The sequence below is a fragment of the Musca domestica genome, unplaced genomic scaffold, assembly GCF_030504385.1.
Source record: "Musca domestica strain aabys unplaced genomic scaffold, Musca_domestica.polishedcontigs.V.1.1 60, whole genome shotgun sequence".
Taxonomy (NCBI): domain Eukaryota; kingdom Metazoa; phylum Arthropoda; class Insecta; order Diptera; family Muscidae; genus Musca; species Musca domestica.
In genome coordinates, this window is record NW_026712364.1 from 2,529,129 (window position 1) to 2,537,981 (window position 8,853).

Here is an 8,853-nt window from a genome sequence, read left to right on the forward strand (position 1 = left end):
CAGAGGACCTATGAACTTACACTTATCTTTTAAATACCCTCCACCATTTTGAAGAAATTTGAAAGTTTTTTAAAAAAAAAATCGTCGAAAATACCGCTAAAAATATGAAATTTGAAACGTTTCCGTTTAGAAATATCCGTAATATCATCAAAATACCGAATAAAGGAAGGCGCCGTTATAACTGGGCTATATGAAGACGTGGACCTACAATTTTCCGTCATAGGTTGTTATTCCTATTACGAGATTAAAATTCGAAATTTGAAAAGATTCCGGTGAATAATGTCCCTATAATCATCAAAATAGCGAATATCGGTAGGTATCTTTATATGGGAGGGCTATACGAAAACATGCTCCTGTATGCGCAATTTTTGTCACAGGCAATAGAACCCATTACGAGTAAATAACTCCTGTCAAAAATGTCGCTAACATCATCAAAATGCCTAATATCGGGGAGTTAAGTTGTATTGGGGTTATACCATATCGTGGACCTATATAGACAACTAGCTGAACCCGGTGCGCTTCGCTACCCCTTTGATTTTATATGCATTCAATTTATTTTATTTACGAATATATGTTGGATAAAAAAAAAAACAAATTTTAAAATTAAAAAAAAAGATTATTGCACTACTTTAATGCGTTAATAAACAAAACCATTAGAAAAGCAGTAACATGACATGCATACACGAAGGGTTTGTCCTTCGGATTTATTTATTTCATAGCCAATACCAAGCGTGCAGGAAACTTCAATTTTTTGAAGTTGAGTGGCATTTTTCTTGCAATTAGTGAATTCGAGGTAGCAACATACTTCCCCGTGATAAGGGTATTTCAAATTACCTGTTGTGTTGTTTTTTAGTGTTAGCCTAAGGCGTTGTGGGTCAATGGTTCTTATTAAAATCATATTCCAATCTGATCCGATTTAAATATAATTTAAAAACAATTTACTTTTACACCAAATTCCGCCACAACTTTCATATTTCATTGAAATTGGTGCGTCAAATGTGTGAAATCGGCCGAGAATATATATATGGGAGCTATATCCAAATCTTAACTAATTTCCAATAAATTTATCACATTTATTATAACCAAATTCCGCCACACATTCTGAATTTCATTGGAATCGGTCATATATATCGTGTTTGGTGCATAACATGTATGAAGTCGGCCGAAATATATATGTTAGCTATACATAAACCTCAACCGATTTCAATATAATTTGGCAATTTTTTTCAGGTGCCAGTTTTCGTCTCTCTCTCTCTTTGGGTGCATCAAGTATGTGAAATCGGCCGAGAATATATATGGGAGCTATAATCAAATTTGAGCGAATTTGAATATAATTTGTCAAATTTATTTTTGTACCAAATTTAGTCACTCATGGCGAATTTCATTGGAATCAGAAATACGTATCGTGTTTTGTGCATCAAATATGTGAAAACGGCCGAGGAGCTATATCCAAATCTGAACCGATTTTAATATAATTTGACTAATTTATTTTCTAATCAAAATCCCGTCACATATTCCAAATTTCTTTGGAATCGAACATACATATCGTGTATGGTGCATCAAATACATGAAATCGGTCGAAAATATATATGGGAGCTATATCCAAATCTGAACCGATTTTAATGTAATTTGACTAATTTATTTACTAATCAAAATCCCGTCACACATTCCCAATTTCATTGGAATCGAACATATATATCGTGTTTGGTGCATCAAATAAATGAAATCGGTTGAAGATATATATGGGAGCTAAATCCAAATCTGAACCGATTTCAATATAATTTGACAAATTCATTTTTGCTCCCAATTTCGTAACTTATTTTAAATTTCATTAAAATTGGACATACATATCGTGTTTGGTGTACCAAATACATGAAATCGGCCGAAAATGTATATGGGAGCTATATCCAAATCTGAACCGATTTCAGTATAATTTCATAAATTTATTTTCGGATCAAATCCCGTTAAACATTCCAAATTTCATTGGAATCGAACATTCATATCGTGTTTGAGGCATCGAATGAACGAAATCGGTCGAAAATATATATGGAAGCTATATCCAAATCTGTACCGATTTCAATATAATTTGGAAAATCAATTTTCTAGATAAAATCCATCACACGTTTCAAATTTCATTGAAATTTGGGATGCATAGCGTGTTTGGTGCATGAAATGCTTGAAATCGGCCGAATATATATATGGGAGCTATATCCAAATCTGAACCGATTTCAATATAATTTGGCAAATTTGGATTTTGGAATTTGGCCAAATTTGGAAACTGCATCTGTAATCGATCAATATATATGGGCATACAAAATCTAAATTTTTGAGAGATACCTCCGATTCTGATGCTATATCTCCACTTCCAAGTGGAATTTCAAAAATGTATACAGCCGATGTTACTTTCAGGCGATGTTGCAGTATACGTGTAAATTTTCAGGAAAATCTGTTCAGCGGTTTTCGAGTCCATAAATTACAAACAAACAAACATTCAAACATTTTCCTCTTTTATAGATATAGAAGAAGATACCCTTCTAGGGTGTAAATTACTCAAAAGGTACCCCTAATATATAATTTCCCACAATTCCATTGAAGGTGTGTCTAAAATCATCAAAATATCGAATATCGGTGGTACCGTTATATGAGATCTGAGGATATAGCCTATCTTCGAACTTGACCTTGCTTAAAGAAAAAAATTATCTTCCTATCTTAATTCGGACAGCGGACAGTGCTAAATCGTTTTAGAATTTTACACTGATCAAGGTCTAAAATTATTATTTCGATGAGATACAAACGGAACGACGAACTTAAAATACCCTCCATACTATGGATGGTGAAGGGTATATAGGTATAAAATGGGGGATTTTCGTCAGTCAGATGGGCGGATTTTGACAATTCTCACCGATTCAGAAGGGCCTTTTGCCAGAAAAGAATAATATATTAAACATCGCATAAAAACATGCTAATAATTAGAAAGGAAGGGTCAAAAGTCAGGCGGGGCGAATATGTGATATGCTACACCACTATGCGTATTTAGTAGAGCTTTATTTGAATGCTTATCATGGAGTTAGAGTAATCTCAATTTAGGAACTATATATATACTCTGATTTTTCAACAAACTTGACAAAAAAAGTTATAGTCTCAACTATAATTTGGCATATGTTTTGTGGACTCCAAAAATGGAGCCTGGGGGATTTTTTTTAAATCCGGGTCTGTTCCCCAAGAAGAAAATACTTTCCCGGAATCAGGGTACAAATACATACATCTCGAAAAATTGTTTATAATATCCGAGAGTATTTACTAAACAAGAGTTGTTTCTATAGTTTATATCAGTGTGTGTTATTGTGTATAAATAACAAGAAGGGAAAATCTAAGTTTATAAATTTTAAAAATTTAAATCATCGTTACATACTCGTTTTTTTTTTTTTTTTTTTTTGGATATCCATTAAAGTTTCAAACGATTAACATAGCATGGAACTTCTCACTTCATAAAATTATGTTTATTCTGGCATTAATTAAATTACAGCCAGTATTAACGGAAGCATTCGCACACATACAACCAGACATAAAATTAACGCTTTGGCTGCTTAATTACGTACCTCATACCAATAATATTTATTATTCTTTAGTATAATGTTGTTTGTGCTCTCAGTAATATCTATGTATTAATATAAAATAAATAACGGTTAATATAATTTTTCTAAAGAGCTATGCTCTCTTAAAAACAATGAATGAAAAATGGTTTTTTAATAATGCAATTAACCATTTCGAACAAATATTTCAAATGCCATCAACAGTAGGAAGTGCAAAAAAAAAATGCGTTTGTCTATTATGTTATGGCGCTAAACGGTTTTAACGCGCAGATAGCTAAGCGGGTCTAAAACAATAATTAAAAATTATTTCAAATATTTTACGGAAAATGATTTATTTTGGCAGAATCTAATTAAATAAATTGATTAGTGATGTTGTAGAAAAGAGATCATTAAAAAGAAGTTATGAATGTGACTTCAAATTTGCTGAGTAAGAATTCTCCACTAATAAACAAACGTTATTTTATAACAAGTAAGCAAAGGCTACAGTCGAGCGGGGCCGACCGTTGAATACTCTACAACACTATAATAAATGATACAGTTTATATAGGCCAGATACTCGACAGAATTCCACAAGATATTGTGACAAATAATAAAAGAAAACCATCAGGTTTCGTTCTCTAATTTTCGAATAATAGAAACTTGAACTAATTTGCTCATTTCCAATTTATAGGTAGATGTTGCACGTACCAATCTGGAACTAATATTTCTCAAAGACCTGTAATCTCTCAGAAGTGGCAAAAGATTAACATTTATTATTGGCTTTTGGCTGAAACGCATCTATATGAGATACAGACATTTGACTATATTCTTCCACGAAATCAGCCTTAACGAAATAGTCAGAAGTGTGTCTTTCCTGTATTTGTGAATTCTCCAAAAAGTCACTGGAATGGATATTTTCGTATTTTGTCTACAAAAGTTGGCAAACTATTTCACACATTGAATATTTTTGGATGGCCATCCAAAACTATTTGGCTTTTGCAATGTCCGGTAACCTCCATTCAAATGCGCGTGAGGATCGGGCGATACTTATGACTTGCTGACACTTTTGCATTTTTTGGTCCATTTCAACCCCTTAATATATGACGATAATCTCCAAAAAGAGTAGGCTTCTATTCTGACCCTCGTCTTATCCCCATGCAAAATTTCGTATGGATCGGGCCATAAATTCGATCTGTATATGATATCCTGATATCCTAACTACTTAGTTTTGTTAGCTGTAGAAATATTACCAAATGCTTAATTCAAAATGAAAATATGCCAAATATATGACAAAATTGAAAAAATATGAGAAAATGTTAGAAAATCAATATTTTCATCTTTAGAGAGATATTTTTATGCGATTTTTTTAGACGTTTTTTCTTTCCTGCCAAGAGGCCATTCTGAATTAATGAGAACTGTCGAAATCAGTTCAGCCGTTCTCGACATATTAGAGATCTTTCAAGCATATCTTCTTTGATAGACATATATATCGCACATATTTTGCTATATATCTGATTTCTTGGATGTTAACATCAATGTAAAGATCAGAAGTAACCTTGTCATGGCTTTGTGATTTCGCCGGGATTTAAAATATTCGCGGTTTAATGAAAAATTTAGAATTTTTTCAACACAAAAGATATGGTCTATTTTACCCGCTAAATATTATCCGATGACCACCCAAATTGGTAGGCTTCTTCCCCGCCTTAAACTCTAGCTACATGCGAAATTCCGCGTCGATTGGTCTATAATTGCGACTAGTAGAGCAACTGCAAAATCAGGAATTTTTTCAGTTTTTGGTCCATTTCTACCCCTAAATGTTATGCGATCATCTCCAAAAGAAATAGGGTTCTATTCTGACCTTAACCCCACCTACATTCTAAATTTCGTAAAGATCGGGCCATAATTGCGACCTGTAGAGTGATTACAAATTAACATGGACAGACGGACGGACGGACATACATAGCTAGATCGACTCAGCTCGGCGAGCTAGGAAGATCCATATATACTTTCCTATATGGGAAACCAATATTTCGAGGTGTTACATAATTTTTGGCCCAATCAAACTTATAATACCCCCCAACACATAGTGTTGTAGGGTATAAAAACGGGATTAAAGGGATTAAGCCTGACAATTTTGCAACAACAAAATATAGTGAATTCTACAGGTCGCGATTATAGACCAATCGACGCGAATGTTGGCATGGTGCTAGAACTAAGTGTTGCTCAGAAGTCTTCCATTTTTGATGGTAATCGGGTAATAATTAGGGGGTGAAATAGACCATAAAAGTCACATTTTCTATTAAACCACGAATATTTTTAATCCCGACGAAATCACAAATAGACGAACAGGTCAATTCTGACCGTTATGGAAATATATACAATGTATATATACAAAGGAAGGAGATATAATTAGAATGCTTACATCTCAACAATGGCTGGACCGATTTTGACAAATTTTGTCAATTAAGAATGCCCACTTCGCATAAAAGAATAAAATATAATCTTAATCTAAAAAATCGCATAAAAAGATTCCAATAATGATGTTAATATAAATTTTGTAGAATTTTGTGATTTTTTTTTATTTTCATATTTTTTTATCGCATGCGAGTTTTTCAATTTGACTTAAAATATTGAAGTGTACATTTTGTAATATTTTTTCACCTTACAACACAGGTTGGGGCTATTATATACAGATTGCAATTATCGTCACGAAAATTTTTTCAAGGGGAGGGTTACGCTCAGAAAGGCTAAGCCTATTGTTTTCAAAGATGTCCGCAATATATTTAGGGATTGAAATGGACCATCAACTAAAAATGTTCCTGATTTTGCAGCCGTTATAAAGGTCACAAATAGAAACCGAAGGACACGAAATTTCGCATAAAGTTAGAGTTTAAGACATCGGGTAGAATGGACCACTACTTTTGTGTGAAAAAATACCAACATTTCCATTCTACCGAAAAACTGAAAATAACTTACAGACAAAATCCAAAATAGACAAAAGGCGAACACCTGGCTTTTTTATGCGGATTTCGTTGACGATTATAGCAAAATATCGTAGACGAGCAAATCATATACATAAGTCTTAATTTGGAGATACAGAGGGTCGTCTTGCATTTGGAGAGGATCGCAAAATATCTAGCAGTTCAATTAAATCAAAAACAGAAAGAATTTCCTGATATCACAATTGAAACCAAACGACACGAAATGTTGCCTGAGAATAAAGTTAAGGGCAGGGAAGAGTCCTTGCATTTTGGATGACCATTGGATTATATTTAGCTGTACAATGGACCACAACAACTAACAGTACGACGGAGTGTGTTAATATTGGCCAAATGTCCCTTGTCAAAATGCTAAGGGTAATATCTGGGCAGTGTTCCGTGATATAAATTAAAAAGCGAAATCTTCCAAAATGGATTTGGACATAAGGGAGCATGTAACATATTGTAGTGTTGTAGGGTATCACATGGTCGGCCCAGCAGGACTATAGCCCTTGCTTACTTGTTTTTTTTTTTTCAAATTTTTATCGCATGCGATTTTTTCAATTTGACTTATAATATTGAAGTATACATTTTGTAATATTTTTTAACCTTACAACACCTGTTGGGACTGAAACCAATCGACACGGAATTTTACATAAGAAGAGTGTTAAGGACGGGGAAGAAGTCGGGCATTTTGGATGACCATTGGATTGGACTTACCTGTACAATGGACCACAAGAATTAACAGCACAACGGAGTGCGTAAATATTGGGTAAATGTCCCTGGTCAAAAAGCTTAGGGTAATATCTGGGCAGTGCTCTATGACACAATTTCAAAAGCGAAATCTTCCAAAATGGATTTGGACATAAGGGGGCTTCTAACATATTGCAGTGTTATAAGGTATCAGGTGGTAGGCCTCGCACTACTATAGCCTTTGCTTATTTTTTTAGAGATATAATTATTCAAAATTTTGTACCGTTTTTTCATTTCCCGATTTTTAAGCTTCAGAGCTATTAGAAATGTTCACCCCTTTGTTGGGGAGGTACCAGAAGGAGTGGACCGATGTATCCCATCTTCGCACCAGACCTTAATTTAATTAAAATATTGTGACGTGTGAAATTTGAAGAGAACCGCATGCTTATTTAGGATTTTATAATCGTTTTGGGTTATTCAAAACGTTGACCCTTTGTGTGGGAGGAACCAGAAGGAATAGTCCGATCTCTATCATCTTTATAACAGATCTTGTCTTTATAAAAGTATTGAGATGTGCAAAGTCTAAATGGAATCGAATGGTAATTTCGTATTTTGTGAGCTTCATGACTATTCAAAATGTTGACCCTTTGTGAGGGAGGTACCGGAAAGTACCATCTTCACACCTTATTTTGAGTTAATAAAAATATTGGGATGTGCATAATTTGAAGACAATCGGACACTTATCTCACATTTTACAAGAGTTATAATTAATCAAAATGTTGACCCTTTGAGTTAGAAGCATTTGATGTTGTCCATTTTCGCACCTGTCCAGGGCACTGGCAAAAATATTGGGAATTACAAAATCATCTTTCAATGTGATGAATTATTTTCTGTGAAAATGTTGACTTTTTATGAGGGAGGTACCAGAATGTGGGGACAAATAATATCCATCTCAGAACTCGATCTATGTTTGGCAATAATATTACGATGTACCAAAATTTGGATCAAATCGGATACTCCCTTCGAGAGTTATCGTGCGCGACTGCCTGATGGACACCCCTAGATCGACTCCTAAATGTCCTGAAACGGATATGGTTCAAAGGGATCTAGAGTCTAAAGCCGTTATTTCGATAACGTTTTGGCCGTATCTCTTCTTATAATAATGTAGAGTGTTAAGGTCTTTTTGAGTTAGGATCCATACCAAGAGCATTGCAGATTATCATATAGTTGACCATAACGAATTTTCTCCTTCCCGTGCTGGTCTCATTTTGGCGAGGTTTCTTAGTTTATTTATGCGTATCTATCCGTGCGTGAATTAAGTAAATAAAATGGTGGGTAAATTCTTTGTCGACTTGGCCGTCTGTTGACATCGCGACAGAGCTCTCACTGCTAAACGTAGAGCTATTACACTCAGGATGTTTGGAATTGAAAATGAAACATATCGGTCCAAGTTTTCGAGGAACCACCCGATTCGTTCTTTTGATTCATTTCCATGGATTAGACCCATAAACTACTTATTTTTGTCATCAATTAATACTGCATTATTTGTAGATCTTAACACTATTCTTTATTTAAGCACACACGCATAAAAATATATAATTTCTTTATTG